Here is a 16,998-nt window from a genome sequence, read left to right on the forward strand (position 1 = left end):
TGGAATTCTGGTTTTACTTACATGTATAGTTGTCTACTCTTCAGCCTACGTAATTACTGTGAAAGAATGACACAGTATTCTTACCATGGCACGCTGCACGAATGTTAATGGAAATTAGTCGTTGGTTTTTAAGGTATTGAGTTTTGGATTAATATTTTAAATCCATTGATTTCATTTTTCTAATTAGGAAAAAGAGCAAGCAACCTCTTGAAAGTCAATGCAAGTTTAATTGCAAACCAATTGCAATTAAAACAAAAACCTCAGAAACTAAAAGCTGTCCACCAATACATTGTACATTCATACTGAGTGATTTGGGGAATCTGGGTATTTAGTAAATTTAGTTTTGAATTAGATTAGACTGGGAAACCTCTCTCTTCTTCATTCCTCTCCTATAATATGTGTTTAATATATTCGCCTAAAATTATAGATTTTTTTCTTAGTTGACTTGACTTTTAAAAACTGACACTATCTTAAAATACATGCTTATTTTAAGCCCTGGCTGGCGTGGCTCAGTGGATTGAGCACGGGCTGGGAACCAAAGTGTCCCAGGTTCAATTCCCAGCCAGGGTACATACCTGGGTTGCAGGCCATAACCCCCCAGCAACCACACATTGATGTTTCTCTCTCTCTCTGTCTCTATCTCCCTCCTTTCCCTCTCTAAAAATAAATAAATAAAATATTAAAAAAATACATGCTTATTTTAGAAAATATAGATGACCAAGAAATAAAAATCCCCCATGTAATCCCACTACCCAGTTTGGTGCATTCCCTTCTAGACTTTTCCCAACTGTGTATACATACATAAATATATTGCAGTAATACAATATGATACATATAACTGTAACATGAAGGTTTTCTGTCATCATCTCATCAACGTTGTTTCTTACTAATCTACAATTACGAAATGGCTGCCTGGTGTTCTATTTCCCTACTGTTTAGAATTCTATGTCCCCAACTTGCATTTTTTGATTGTCGGGTTTTTTCCTCTTTTGTTTTTAAGATAATAGCTTCTATTTTTGTTTGTTTTGTTTTGTGTACCCCCCCAACATTTTTATTATGGTAAAATACATAACATAACATACAACACATAAAATCTATCATCTTAACAATTTTTAAGTACAATTTCATAGTATTAAGTAAATTCATAATGTTGTGCAATTGTCACCACCATCCATTGCCAGAACTTTTTCATTCTTATAAAACGAACTCTATACCCATTTAATAATAATTCCCATTTCACCCCACCCCAACCCTCAGCACCTGACAACCATGATTCTACTTTCTGTCTTATGATTTTGACTACTCCAAATACCTCATATAAGTGGGAATTTATAGTATTTGTCCTTTTGTGACTGGCTTATTTCACTTGTCTTCAAGTTTCATCCATGATGTAGTGTGTGTCAAAATTGCCCTCTTTTTTAAGGCTAAATCATATTCCATTGCATGTATATACCACATTTTGCTTATCCATATATCTGTTGATGTACACTTGGGTTGCTTCCACATTTTAGGTATTGTGAATATTATCACTATAAACATGGTATACCAATATCTCTTCCAGACCCTGCTTTCAATTCTTTTGGTTATGTAGCCAAAATTGCTAGATCATATAGTAATTCTATTTTTAATTTTTGAGGAACCATCATATGCTTTTTCACAATGGCTATACCACTTTACATTTCCATCAACAGTACACAAGAGTTCCAATTTCTCCACATCCTCATTAATACTTTTTTTTTAATAGTAGCCATCCTAATGAGTGTAAGGTGGTATGTCATTGTAATTTTCATTTCTGTTTCCCTGATGATTAGTGATGCTGAGCATCATTCCACATGCTTATTGGCCATTTCTTTGAAGAAATATCTACCAAGTCCTTTTCCCATTTTTAATTAGATTTGTATTTTTGTTGTTGAGTTTTAGGAGTTCTCTACATGTTCTGGATATTAATCTCTTAGATGTATGATTTGCAAATATTTTCTCACAGTCAACAGGATTGGTTGCCTTTTTACTCTGTTGATATTGTCTTTGGATGTATATCGTCTTCTGTGTCTTTTAAAAAACAGAGTTTTTATTTTCATGAAGTTTCCAATTTTTCCATTTTGTCTTTTGTTGCCTGTATCTTTAGTGTCATATCCAAGTTAATAATTGGAAAATTTAATGACATGAAGCTTTGCCCTATTTTCCTTCTAAGATTTCTATAATTTGAAGTCTCACATTTAGGTGTTTAATCCATTTTTAGTTAATTTTTGCATAGGGTGTTAGGTAAGAGTCCAACTTTATTCTTTTGCATGTGGATATCCATTTTCCAAGCATCATGTGTCGAGAAGGCTGCCCTTTCCTTATTTAATGGTATTGGCACTCTTGTTGGAAATCATTTGATCATATATGCAAGGTTTTATTTCCTGGCTCTCTATTCTTTTGGTCCATATGTCTGCTTTTATGCCAGTACTGTGCTGTTTTTGTTACGGTAGCTTTGTAGTAAGTCTGAAATAGAAGGAAGTGTGAATCCTCCAGCTTTGTTCTTCTCTTTCAAGATTGCTTTGGCTATTTAGGGTTCCTTGAGATGTCATATGAATTTCAGGATGAGTTTTTCTATTTTTGCAAAACTGTCTCTGTGAATGTAATAGGGATTGAATTGTAAACACTTTGAATATAGCATTGACATCTTAATATTAAGTATTGCAATCAATGAACGTGGGATGTGCTTGCATTTATTGATGTTTATTTTCTTTCATCATTGTTTTGAAGTTTTCAATGTACAAGTCTCTCACCTCCTTGGTTAAGTTAAGTCCTAAGTATTTAATTTTTTATGCCATTGTAAATAGAATTGGTTTCTTAATTTCCTTTTTGGATTGTTCATTGTTGTATAGAAATACAACTAATTTTTGTGTGTTGAATTTGTAGTTTGCTAAGTTGTTAAATTCATTCATTACTTCTAACATTTTTTGTTGAAATCTTTAGTGTTTCTACATATAAGATTACGTAATCTATGAACAAAAATAATATTACTTGTTTCTTTCCAATTTGTTAAAAAGGCTGTCCTTATTTAATGAATGGTATTGGCCTTTTGTCAAAAATCATTTAACTATATATGTAAGGGTTTATTTCTGGGCTCTCAATCTATTCCTTTGGTCCATATGCATTTTAATTCTTTTTCTTGATGAATTGGTTTGGCTATAACTTCCAGTACTGTGTTGAATAGAAGTGGCAAAAGTAGGCCTTCTTACCTTGTTCCTGATCTTTGATGAAAACTTTTTCTCACCAGTGAGTATGATCATTGTGGGGTTTATATAGCTTTTATTACGCTGAAGTAGTTTCCTTCTAATCCTAGTGTACTGTTTTGTTTTGTTTTGTTTTTTAAATCATAAAAGGTTAGTTTGTGTGTCTCTAAGGGCCTCAACACTCCTTGTTGGTTTACTTATCTACATCCCTAACAATTTTTAAATTATCTTTAAAATGTCAGCTGAGGGTGTCTTCTGTTTCCTACCATGTTCAGATTCATAGAGTGTCAGCATATTGTCCAGAGGAAATATGCTGGTAGCTGAGAGTGAAGGGTGGGATGAGGAAAGATAAAGAAGACAGATGTGCTTCTGTACAGGAGATAAAATGAACAAGAGTTGGTAAAGATTTGGGAGATATTTACATTGACCTTGGTTTCTTTTTTGTAAATTATATTTTATTGACTATGCTTTACAGTTGTCCTGATTCCCCCCCCCCCCTTTGTGCCCCTCTACCCAGTATCCCCTGCTCCCTTGGGCAGTCCACTCACCATTGTTCATGTCCATGGGTCATGAGTCTAAGTTCTTTGGCTACTCTACTTCCTGTACTGTACTTTACATCCCCATGGCTATTCTGTAACTACTTATTTGTACTTCCTAATCCCCTCACCTCTTCACCCATTCCCCCACACCACCTCCCATCTGTGGATAGGTATGCTTTTTTTTTTTGCCATTGTATTGTTCATTGTTTTGGTGTCCTTTTTCTTAAATAAGTTCCTTTAACATTTCAGATAATAATGGTTTGGTGATGATGAACTTTAGTATTTTTCTTATCTGGGAAGATCTTTATCTGCCCTTTGCTTCTAAATAATAGCTTTGCTGAGTAGAGCAACCTTGGCTGTAGGTCCCTGCTATTCATAACTTGGAATATTTCTTGTCAGTCCCTATTAGCCTGCAAAGTTTCCTTTGAGAAATCAGCTGACTGTGTTATGGGAACTCCCCTGTAGATAACTAACTGCTTTTACCTTGCTGCTTTTCTCTTGCTGCTTTTAAGATTCTCTCTTTATCTTTAACCTTTGGCACTTTAATTATGATGTGTCTTGGAGTGGGCCCTTTGCATCCATCATGCCTATTTCCATCATCAAATTAGGGAAGATTTTTTCATTATTTTTTCCAATAGATTTCCAATTTCTTGCTCTTTCTCTTCTCCTTCTGGCAACCCTAAGATGTGAATTTGGACCTCTTGAAGTTGTCCTGGAGGCTGTTTATACTATACTCATTTCTTCTGGATTCTTTTTTCTTCTTGTTCTGATTGGTTGTTTTTTATTTCTTTATGTTCCAAATCATTGGCTTGATTCTCGGCTTCATCCATTCAACTGTTGTTTCCCTGTAAATTGTTCTTTATTTCGATTAGCAAATCCTTCATTTCTGACTGAATCTTTTTTATGCTTTTGAGGTACTCACTAAGTTCCTTGAGCATCCTTATAGCCAGTGTTTTGAACTCTGCATCTGATACATTGCTTATCTCCATTTCATGTAGCTCTTTTTCTGGAGTTTTGATCTGTTCTCTCATTTGGGCCATGTTTCTTTGTCTCCTGATTTTGGCAGCCTCCCTGTGTTTGTTTCTATGTATTAGGTAGAGCTTCTTTGACTCTGTCCTGGTAAAGTGCCCTAATGTAGTAGCATAGCCTCCCCTATCACCCAAGCTGGGTATTCAAGGTACATCCTTCAGTGGGCTGAGTAACCCTCCTCTGGTAGTTGAGCCTTGGTTGCTGTTGGCAGATCAAAAGGAAGGATTTACCCAGGCCAGTCAGCTACAAGGATTGGCTGTGACCACTTACTACTAACCTTCGCTGTCCATGGAGGATCAGCTGTACAGGGGCAGGTTGGTGTTACTTCAACATGGTCTGTAGCTATCCACTGGGTGTGCTGGTCTTAGGATTTTCTGGTTGTTGTAGGCCAAGGTCAGCCCTTACCTGTGTTTTTCCCAAAGCCACCCTGCCTGAGCTATAAAGCAATCTGAGAAAGCTTCTACTTGTGTTGGGTTTGGAGATTCCTAGGCAAAGCCAATCTGTGTATCTAGGGTCACTGCTGCCAGTGCTGGGACTGGGGCTCATTGAGGCCTGCTGTTGCTTGCTTGAGAGGATTTAGGAAGTTTGAAGCAGGAGCCAAGACCAGCCATTCATATAGAAAAGCAGCTTAGGTGGGCTGTAAATTGGGTGGGGCAGAGCCTCTGAGGATCTCCAAGGCAGATCAAACAGAATTAGCCAGGTTGATGGAATCTCAGATATGGCACCCGTTTGCTGGCTCAGTATTGATGTGGTTTCCTTAATTCCATAGTTGTCAAACTTCCATTCAAATTGATTTTTGACTGTTCTGAGTGATGGTTGTTCTATATTTTAGTTGTAATTTTGATGTGTTGTGTGAAGAGACAAGCCATGTCTGCCTATACCATGTCTGGTTACCATCTTGACCAGAAGTTTTCAACTTTGGTCTCTAGGTTTTGTATCTGGATGGGTGATGGGAGAGATCTGTATTTAGTAGGGAAGTTTATGAACTCATCTCCTCCAGTGTTTTATTATGAAAAAAAAAAAAAAGGAAACTAGGAACTTCTTTTTGGATGTATTGATTAGGGATGCCTTGGAATAGTCAAGGGACACCAAGAAGGCTACTCCGTAGTTGAGTTTGGAGGTTGGTGGAGAGGTATGGGCTATGGATACATATTTCTTTTCTTTTTAAAAAGATTTTCTTTATGTTTAGACAGACGAGAGGGGTGGGAGAAAGAGAGAGAGAGAAATATCAATGTCTGGTTGCCTCTCACACACCCTGCTCTGGGGACCTGGCCCACAACTCAGGTATGTGCCCTGACTGGGAATAGAACCAGTGACCCTTTAAAGGGTCGCAGGCTGGCACTCAATCCACTGAGCCACACCAGGCAGGGCTACAGGTACACATTTCTGAATCATCTGTGATAACTGAAGCTGTAGGCTTCTGAGTTCACTTTCAGGTTACTCCCTCAAGAAAGCCTTTCATTCCACTTCTCTATCCCACTTCTACAAACCTAGTCATGTGCCCAATACTAGGATGTTATAGCATCACTTTTTACTTATGTGATTTGTTGTTTGATTTCTGTCTTCCCAAGTAGAATTTAGTCTCTGTAAAAGCAGGGATCTTACTATAGTATCACGATATATAGCACAACGCCTTGTATGTAGTAGGAATTTTAAAATTGTTGAGTAAATAAATGAACCAACCAATGTTTGGACTGCTTTGGTGCATTGGGACTGATGGCCACTTGAATGTTCTGAGACTCAGGATTATCCAGAACTCACCCCTTTGAGCCTGATGTAGAAATTTAGGTCCTTCTAGGATCATGGTTAATGACTACTTGGTTGAGGCAGGGCTTTATAATTTAGTGTATTAGACCAATGACTTTCCATTTAGCTTACCTCAGAGGTGTGACAGGCTCTGTTCATATTTAACTATGTTACAATTTATAAGAAACAACTAAAGTTGCAAAGCATATGAAAATTTAAACTAAAAACACAGTTAAAATTTATAGCTAGGATACAAGATTCAATAAGTAAGAAGCTGGGGGGTCCAAGATGGTGGCAGAGTAGTGGGCAGCTCTGTTCATCTGCTCTCAGACACGGACCAGATTTGAAGTCACATCTCATAGTTTAGAGCGTGTGAAAGTGTCTGTGAGTGAGAGCTTACACAGAGGAGAGCGGGGAGTGCGCAGGAGTATGCAGAGAACTGTTCACTGGTGGGGCACCTGGAGCCAACCGCCAGGACTTTTTCCAGGTACCTGCCACCGCTGGCCAGTCCAGCACTGCTGGCTGCACGGTCTGAGTGGCTGAAGATCCATGCAGGACCCTCAAGCTACTGGAGCTGTGAGAAAAGGCCTTCAGAAACTGCAGACTTCAGAAATAGCACAGCAGGAACAGGCTGAAGACTTCTGGAGGGAGCAGGGAAAGCACGCTGCCAGCAGCGCCTTGTGTTATAGCAGAGCTGAGGGGATCTTCCCAATGCCATCCGGGGAAGGTTCAGAGAGAAATTTTATCTAATGTTGTCAGAGGCCCCATAAGAAGGTGGCCAGCCCTGACCAGGAGATACTGTGATTTGGGGGAAAAGGGAGCTCATGGAGAACAGGACCCCCAGGGACCCACACAATTGTGTGGGGGCCATAGAGACGGTCTTCTACAAGGGTAGCTGAAACATACCCAAGGCTTGTCAGGGACCTGGACACACAGGCCAATGCATGAGGTCAGGCAAGATGCAGCAGCTTTGCTAATCAAAATATCAGAGGCAGAGAAAACACTAAAAGGGAGGACCTGACCTGACAGTTAACAAGCAGAGGGCAGAGCAGAGTGGAGAATTCAGGTTGAACCTCCTGTGAGACAGCAGGCTCAAGTGTGGAAGGAGCTGAATGACTGAGATTTGCTTCAGTCAATCAGTCTTTCACAGACAGGCCAACCCAGCCCCCACTGGGGGGATTACAGGCTCAGCAGAGTGGCAAGGTCAGGCCCAGCAGTTCCCTGTTTCCTAAGAAGAAAAAGAAAAAGACCCTGCACCAGATACTACTGTGCTACACAGCTCCATGGGCCCCAGTTTACTAAAGCAGCACAGAGAAAATAGAGACAGGTACAAGGAGACACTAGATTCTCTCCTGCAAAGCTGTTTAACATTCATTTCACTTCAAGTTTGGGCATAATAAGGTACCAGGTATTATAGTTTATTTCAAATCTCACATATTGCTCTTTTCTTCTCTTCCTCCATATTACCTCCTTCCTCTTCCTTTGTTTTAAATTCTATTTTCTCTCTTGCTATGACTTGTTACTGTTCTCCACCCTCCATTCCCTCAAAATCATTTGTGATTGTCATTAGTCAGCTCACATTCCTTCTCCTGTTCCTAAAACACCCTTATTCTCTCTTCGCCCTTATCAATCTTTGCCCATAGGTAGTGGGTAAAAGTTGTTGTTACAATTCTTCAATCTTATTTCTACATAGTGACTATCTTTGTGTTTCAAATCTCAGATTTTACTGTTCCCCTCTCCTACAACATTCTACCTTCCTTCTGCCCTTCCTTTTTTTTTATTTTAAACATTAATTATTCCCTGTCTTAGCCAGGTTTTCACCCCACACTCTTAGTATTCCTTCTCCCTCTCTCCTTTCAAAATAAATTCTCTTTCCTCTAGATATCTCTTAGCTCTTCTTTCTTTCATTGTGCCCTTATTCCCATTCTACCTATATAAATCTTAGCTCATTGGTTATTGATATCTCTGTGGTGGAGATTTTTCTGCAATTAGGGATATATATATAAAATGTATTTTTTATATATAAAAATTATGGGGTTGTCTGTTTTATCTCTCACTAAATATAGACATATATATATATATATATATATTTACTTTTTCTTTAAAATTTGATTTTATCCTAATACTATATGCTTTTCCTCTCTTATTCCATTCCACCTTTCCTTCCCCTTTCTTTGAGTTATGAAGTAAATTTTATTTTTTTCCCACTTTGCCTTGCCTCTATCCCCTACTCTTATTATTTACCCTTCCTCTACCCTGGCAAAATCTCTTATTTTTCAGTTAGTCATCTCATATTTGTTTTTCATTTCTTATAATAGTCTCAATCTCTTTAAACCTTTATTAATATTGGAACATTGGCTCTTGATAGTATAATTGTGGGTGGGGGATATCTTGGTGGGTGTGGGTCAGATTCCTGGGCTGTTTGCCCTGGGCTGCTTGGAGGGTGGAGTGACTCAGTCAGTCAGCCAGAGGGAAGAACCCCCCAAAAAATGACTCAACAACAACCAAAACACAATTGCAGCCACATAAAAGGCATAAAGAGTAGTGCAAGAGCATCAAGCACAGGTGATCAAGGAGATTGCACCACTGAGTCCCACAGGTCTCCTACCACAGAAGACCACACCACAAAGACAGGGAGTCAGAGTAGATCAATCTAACTAGAAGAGTTATCCAAATTGTGGAAACAAAGAAACAACCCTAAGTCAAAAGGAAGAATCCCCAGAAAGATTGCTAAATGAAATCAAGGCAACCAAACTACCAGACATTGAACTCAAAATAGTGGTTATAAAGATGCTCACAGAACTCAGTGAGAACTTCAAAGAACTCCAAGGAAGCTTCAAGGAACTTACTGCAAACTACACCGGCATGACAAAGGACATAGAAACCTATCAATAAGAGACAAGAGGAAATAAAAAATACAATATCTGAAATGAAGAACACAGTAGAAGGAATTAAAAACAGGTTAGATGAGGCAGAGGACTGAGTCAGTGAGCTGGAAGACAAGTTAGAAAAAAAATTCCCAGATGGAAAATTCAAAAGTAAGGGAGCTATAGGACATGAAATGTAAAAATATCCATATAATAGGGTTACCAGAAGGGGAAGAAGAGGATCAAAGGATACAAAACCTGTTTGAAAAAGTAATGATAGAAAAATTCTCTAACTTGATAAGAGAAAAAGTCACACAAGTCCAGGAAGCATAGAGGGTACCAATTAAAATGAACCCAAAGCAGCACACTCCAAGGCACATCATAATAAAAAACAGCAAAATTAAAAAACAAAGAGAGAATATGACTTCTGGCCAAGATGAAAGCATATGTTGAAACACTTCAGTTCTTCACACAACCAAAAGAAGGATAACAAAAAATTTAAATACAAAAACCCACCAGAATTGCCAGATAATCAAACTGCATGGAAGTCCAACAACCAAGGAGTTAAAGAAGAAATATTGATCCAGACTGGTAGGAGGAGAGGAGATGGGAAGCTGGGGTGGAGAGGACTCATGGCAAGGCAGAGATAAGGCAGGGGAGGCAGCAGCTGGTGGACAGGACTTCACATATGTGTGTGTGGATACACCAGGAGGAACAACTGAGGAGTGTCAAACTGTACAACCCAGGGTTCCAGCACAGGGAAATAAAACCTCAAAACCTCTGGCTATAAAAACCTGTGGGGGTTGTGGTGGCAGGAGAAACTCCCAGCCTAAAAAAAGAGTCTGTTGGAGAGGCCCACAGGATCCTAGAACATACACAAGTCCTCCCATGTGGGAATAAGCACCAGAAGGGCCAAATTTGCTTGTGGGAAGCACAGGAAGAGAAGGAAAGTGGGGAGAGAGCCAAGCAAGCATTGTTCCTTCTCTGACCCCACCTATACATAAAGCACCACAACACAGTGAAGTGGATGGTGAATACCTAAGGCTCTACCCCTTACAACATAACAGGTGCACTGAGACAAAGAAATGAGTCAAATAAATATGAGATCAAAATTCCAGAAAAAGACCTAAGCAATGAGGAGATAGACAACTACCTGATGCAGAGTTCAAAACACTGGTAATCAGGATGCTCACAGAAATGACTGAGTTCAGTTGCAAAATGAAGGAAGAAATGAAGGCTACACAAAGTAAAATTTAAGAAAATCTATAGGGAACCAACAGTGACAGGAAAAAAAAACAGGACTCAAATCAATGATTTGGAACAAAAAGAAGAAATAAACATTCAACTAGAACAGAATGAAGGAACAAGAATCTATAAAAATGAAGAGAGACTATAAGAACCTCTAGGGCAACTTCAAATGTTCCAACATCCAAATCATAGAGGTTCCAGGAGAAGAAGAGGAAGAGCAAGAGATTGAAAACTTATTTGAACAAATAACAAAAGAAAACTTCCACCATTCTGGTGAAGGAACTAGATAGGCATGTTCAGGATGCTCAGAGAATCCCAAAAAAGATGGATCCAAGAAGAAACACGGGAAGACACATCATAATTAAGTTACCCAAGATTAAAGATAAAGAGGGAATATTAAAAGCAGAAGGAGGAAAGGGGAGAATTACCTACAAAGGAGTTCCCATAAAGCTATCAGCTGATTTCTCAAAAGAAATCTTGCAGGCAAGAAGGGGCTAGAAAGAAGTATTCCAAATCATGAAAGGCAAGGGCCCACATCCAAGGTTACTCTATCCAGCATAGCTTTCATCTAGAATGGGAGGGCAGAGAAAGTGTTTCCCAGATAAGGTCAAGTTCAAGGAGTTCATCTTCACCAATCCCTTATTATATGAAATGTCAAAGGGACTTATCTAAAAAAAGGATAAGATCAAAACTATGAATAGTAAAATGACAACTCACAACTCTTAGCAACTGAGTCTAAAAAAACCTCCCAAAACTAAGCAACAACTATAAACAAGAAGAAGAATCACAGAATTAGAGATCACATTGAGGGCTATGAGAGGGGAGGGAAGGGGACAAATGGAGGAAAAAGATACAGGGAATAAGAACCATAATTTGTAGGCACAAAATAGAGAGGGGGGATTAAGAATAGTATTGGAAATGGAGAAGCCAAAGAACTTAGATGTACAACATATGGACATAAATTAAGCAGGGGGTGGGAATGCTGGAGGGTAGGGAGGTGCAGCATACGAGGGGGATAAAGGAGAGACAAATTGGGACACCTGTAATAATAATAATAAAATATACCTTAAAAATGAAGTATCTGTTGGACATGTTAAAAAACAAACAAAATAAAACAAAGACAAAGAGAGAATCTTAAAGGCAGCAACCAAAGAACAGATAGTAACATAGAAAGGAGCTCTGATAAGGCTAGTAACAGACTTCTCAACAGAAACACTACAAGCCAGAAAGGAATGGCAGGAAATATTCCAAATAATGAAGACTACTCTAATGAAGACTATTCCAAGACTACTCTACCCAACAAAACCCTCATTTAAAATGGAAGGGGAAATAAGGAGTTTCCCAGCTAAAAGAAGACTAAAAGAATGCACCTCCACCAAAACAGGATTGCAAGACATGCTGAAGGGACTAATTTAAGAGGATGAGGAAAAAGTGAGAAACAGAGGAACACAGGTACAAAGGGGGGAAATGGCAATGAATAAGTACCTATTAATAATAACCTTAAATGTAAATGAATTTAAATGGTCCAATCAAAAGACAAAGGGTAGCTAAATGTATAAGAAAACATGACCTGCCATGTGCTGCCTACAAGAGACCACCTCAGAACAAAAGACCTACATGGACTGAAAGGGAAAGGATTGGAAAAAAACTATTCCAAGCAAATGGACAGGGGGAAAAAAACTGGTGTAGCAATACTTACATCAGACAAAATAAATTTCAAGAGAAAGGCCATAAAAGAGACAAACAAGGTCACTTCATAACACTGAAGGGAAAAATTCATCAAGAAGACATACATATTATAAACATACATTCAGCCAACATAGGAATACTTAAATATATAAGGAAAATCTTAGAGGACTTCAAGAAATATATAGACAGCAACCACACTTATATTAGGGGATTTAACACTCAACTGTCAAAAATGGATAGACCTTCCAAACAAAGAATCAACAAGGATATTGTGGCACTGAATGACACTCTAGATCAAGTGGACTTAACTGATATATAGAGAAGCCTTTCACCCCAAAGAAGCAAAACATACATTCTTTTCAAATCCACATGGGACATTTTCAAAGATAGATCACATGGTAGGACACAAAACAAGCCTCAACAAATTCAAGAAAATTGAAATCATATCAAGCATTTTCTCAGATCACAATGGCTTAAAACTAGAAGATAACCTACAGGAAAAAATTCAAAAACAGTAAAATTCATGGAGATGGAATTACATGTCATTAAACAATGAATGGCTTAACAACAAGATCAAGGAAGAAATAAAAAAACTTTCTGGAAACAAATGAAAATGAACATACAACAGCCCCAAACCTATGGGACACAGTGAAGACAGTCCTGAGGGGGAAGTTCATAGCAATACAGGCCTACCTCAAAAAGATGGAAACATTTCAAATAAACAACCTAAACCTACATCCTAAGAACTGGAGGAACACCAACAAACAAAGCTCAAAGTGCATAGAAGGAAGGAAATAAGACTAGAGCAGAATTAAATGACATAGAGACTAAAAGAACAATTCTAAGGATCAGTAAATCCAGTAGCTTGTTCTTTGAAAAAGTAAACAAAACTGACAAGCCTTTAAGGGGACTCATCAAGAAAAAAAAAGAGGACCCACATAAGTAAAATAAGAAATGAAAGAAGAGAAATTACAACCAATACCACAGAAATACAGAGAATTGTATGAAATTACTACAAACAACTATATGCCAAGAAATTTGCAAACCTGGGTGAAATGGACAAATTTCTACAAACATATAATCTTCCAAAACTGAATCAGGAAGAAGCAGAAAACCTGAATACACCAATAACAGCTGGTGAAATTGAAGCAGTAATGAAAAAACTCCCAGCACACAAAAGCCCTGGACTGGACAACTTCACAGGAGAATTTTACAAAACATTTAGGGAAGAGCTAACCCCCTGTCCTACTCAACCTATTCAAAAAAATCCAAGAAGAGGGAAGACTCTCAAACTCTTTTTATGAGTCCCATATCATCCTAATTCCAAAACCAGATAAAGACACAACAAAGAAAGAAAACTACAGGCCAATATTGCTGATGAACATAGATGCTAAAATCCTCAACAAAACATTGACAAACCACATTCAGCAATACATTAAAAAGATCATACATCATGATCAAGTAGGATTCATCCCAGGGATTCAGGAATGGTATAATATACAGAAATCAATACACATACTACATTACATAAACAAAACAAAAAACAAAAATCACACGATCATATCAATAGATGCTGAAAAGGCATTTGATAAAGTACAGCACCCATTTATGATAAAAACACTCAGCAAAGTAGGAGCAGAGGTTAGCATACCTCAACATAATAAAGGTCATATACAAGAAACCTACAGTGAACATCATCCTCAATGGGCAGAAACTGAAAGCTTTCCCACTAAGATCATAAAAAAGACAAAGTTGTTCACTTTCACCACTTCCATTCAACATTGTATTGGAAGTTCTAGCCACAGTGATCAGGCAAGAAAAAGAAATATAAGGCATCCAAATTGGAAAGGTGGAAGTAAAACTGTCACTGTTTGCAGATGATATGATAGTGTACATAGAAAACCCTATGGACTCCACCAAAAAAGTACTTGACCTAATATGTGAATTTGGTAAATGGTGGGATACAAAGTAAATATTCAGAAATCAAAGGCATTTTTTTTGTACACCAATAATGAAATACCAGAAACAGAAATTAGGGGGGGAAATCCCATTTACTATAGCAACAAGAAAAATAAATTACCTAGGAATAAACTTAACCAAAGAGGTAAAAGACCTGTACTCAGTAAACTACACAACACTGAAGAAAGAAATTAAGGAAGACACAAACAAATGGGAGCATACAGTATGTTCATGGCTTGGAAGAATTAACATCATTAACATGTCCATACTACCCAAAGCAATTTATAGATTCAATGCAATCCCTATTAAAATACCAATGACATATTTCACAGGTATAGAACAAACATTTCAAAACTTTATATGGAACTGTAAATGACCCCAAATACCCTCAGAAATTTTAAGAAAGAAGATCAAAGTAGGAGGGATCACAATACCTGACATCAAACTACACAAACTTTGATTACAAGACTGTAATCGAAACAGTCTGGTACTGGGATAAGAACAGACCCCTAGATCAATGGAAGAGAACAGAGAGCCCAGAAATAAATCCAGGTGCCTTTGATCAATTAATATTCAACAATGGGGGCAGGAGAATAAAAGGTAGTTAAAATAGCCTCTTTAATAAATGTTGCTGGGAGATCTGGACAGCTGCACATAAAAAAAATGAAACTAGATCACCAACTTATGCCATATGCCAAAATAAACTCAAGATGTGTAAGAGACTTAAGCATAAATCATGACACCAAAAGAGTCCTAGAGGAGAACATAGGCTAGAAAATTTCAGATATCCCACACAGCAATATTTTCACCAATATGTCCCCTAGAGCAAGGGATATAAAGAAAAGAATAAATATGATTTACAAGCTTCTGCATGGGTAAAGAAAACATCAGCAAAATAAAAGGCAAACAACTATATGGGAAAATATATTTGCCAATGATAACTCAGACAATAGTTTGAACTCCAAAATATATGAAGACTCCACATTTAAAGACAAACAATCCAATTAAAAAATGGGCAATGGAGCCCTGGCTGGCGTAGCTCAGTGGATTGAGCTCGGGCTGGCAACCAAAGTGTCCCAGGTTCGATTCCCAGCCAGGGTACATTCCTGGGTTGCAGGCCAGAACCCCCAGCAACCGCACATTGATGTTTCTCTCCCTCTCTCTCTCTCTCTCTCTCTCTCTCTCTCTCTCTCTCTCTTTCTCTCTCTCTCTCTCTCTCTCTCCTCCCTCCCTCCCTTCCCTCTCTAAAAATAAATAAAATCTTTAAAAAAATTTAAAAAACTCGAAAACCAGGCAATGGACCTGAGCAGACACTTCTCCAAGGAGGACACACAGAGGGCCCATAGGCATATAAAAGGGTGTACAACATCACTAGCCATCAGAGAGATGCAAATTAAAACCACAATGAGATATCACTTCACACTGGTGAGAATGGCCATCTTTAACAAAATCAACAAACAACAAGTGCTGGCAAGGTTATGGAGAAAAGGAAACCCTAGTGCACTTTTGGTGGGAATAAAGACTGGTGCAGCCACTGTGGGAAACAGTATGGAATTTCTTCAAAAAACTAAAGACAGAACTGCCTTTTGATCCAGTGATTCCACTGATGAGATTATACCCTAAGAATCCTGAAACACCAAAAGAACCTATGCACCCAGTGCTCATCGCAGCGTTATTTACAATAGCCAAGTGCCGGAGACAGCCTAAGTGCCCATCAGTAAGTGAGTGGATCAAAAAACTGTGGTACATTTACACAATGGAATACTATGCAGCAGAAAGAAGGAAGGAAGTCCTACTATTTGCAACAGCATGGGTGAAATTAGAGAATATTATGCAAAGTAAAATAAGCCAGGCAGTGAAAGACAAATACCATATTATTTCACCTATAAGTGGAACCTAATCAACAAATGAGCTAAAAAGAATCAAAGACATGGAAATAAAGAACAAACTGACAGTGAGGGGGGAGGGAGATAGTTGGGGAAAGAAGGGGAACATGTACAAAGGGCTCATGAACAAGCACAATGGGGTATGGATTGTCTTTGGCAACAGAGGTTGGACAGGGTGGGGAGAGCAATGGGGGGAAATGGGGACAACGGTCACTGAACAACAATAAAAAAATAAATTAAAAAAGTAAGAAGCTGTAGACTGGATAATAAATTAAATGTTGGGAGCATGAGCTCAGATCTGTTTGGAAAGACATACTGCCCTGTTGCTTTTCTTCAACCCATTTGGTATTTTCCAGAATTATTTCTAACCCAACGGCTCTTAAACCTCTTGAGATCATATACAATTTTGAGAACTTGCTAAAAAGTTTTGTATTTTTCTCAGACAAATGCTAGTATGCACATTTCTGAAACATATATGTGCACATATATGTATATGTTGGGAATCACCTTGACTGGTTTCAGAAGCTGTAACCCCCCCATGGCTAAGGCTGAGTGAGTGACCTTGGGACCATAAGCCACTAAGGAGACAAAGCTTATCTCCCTGGCAGGGCTGCTGTCTCTGCCCCCTTTACGTCACCCTGCCTAGTCCCCAGTGCATGACCAGTTAGCCAGTGACAGGTAAGATTCCTCAAGGGAGGGATGACCTAAGACAGGCACAATCATGGGGGGCTCCCAGGGAAGGACTTGGGGGGCTATAGCAAAAATGGGTGATGGACCGTCACTCCTCAGCTTTGACAGAGCCTGAGCCCTCCAT

This window comes from Phyllostomus discolor, chromosome 2, assembly GCF_004126475.2.
Source record: "Phyllostomus discolor isolate MPI-MPIP mPhyDis1 chromosome 2, mPhyDis1.pri.v3, whole genome shotgun sequence".
NCBI lineage: Eukaryota > Metazoa > Chordata > Mammalia > Chiroptera > Phyllostomidae > Phyllostomus > Phyllostomus discolor.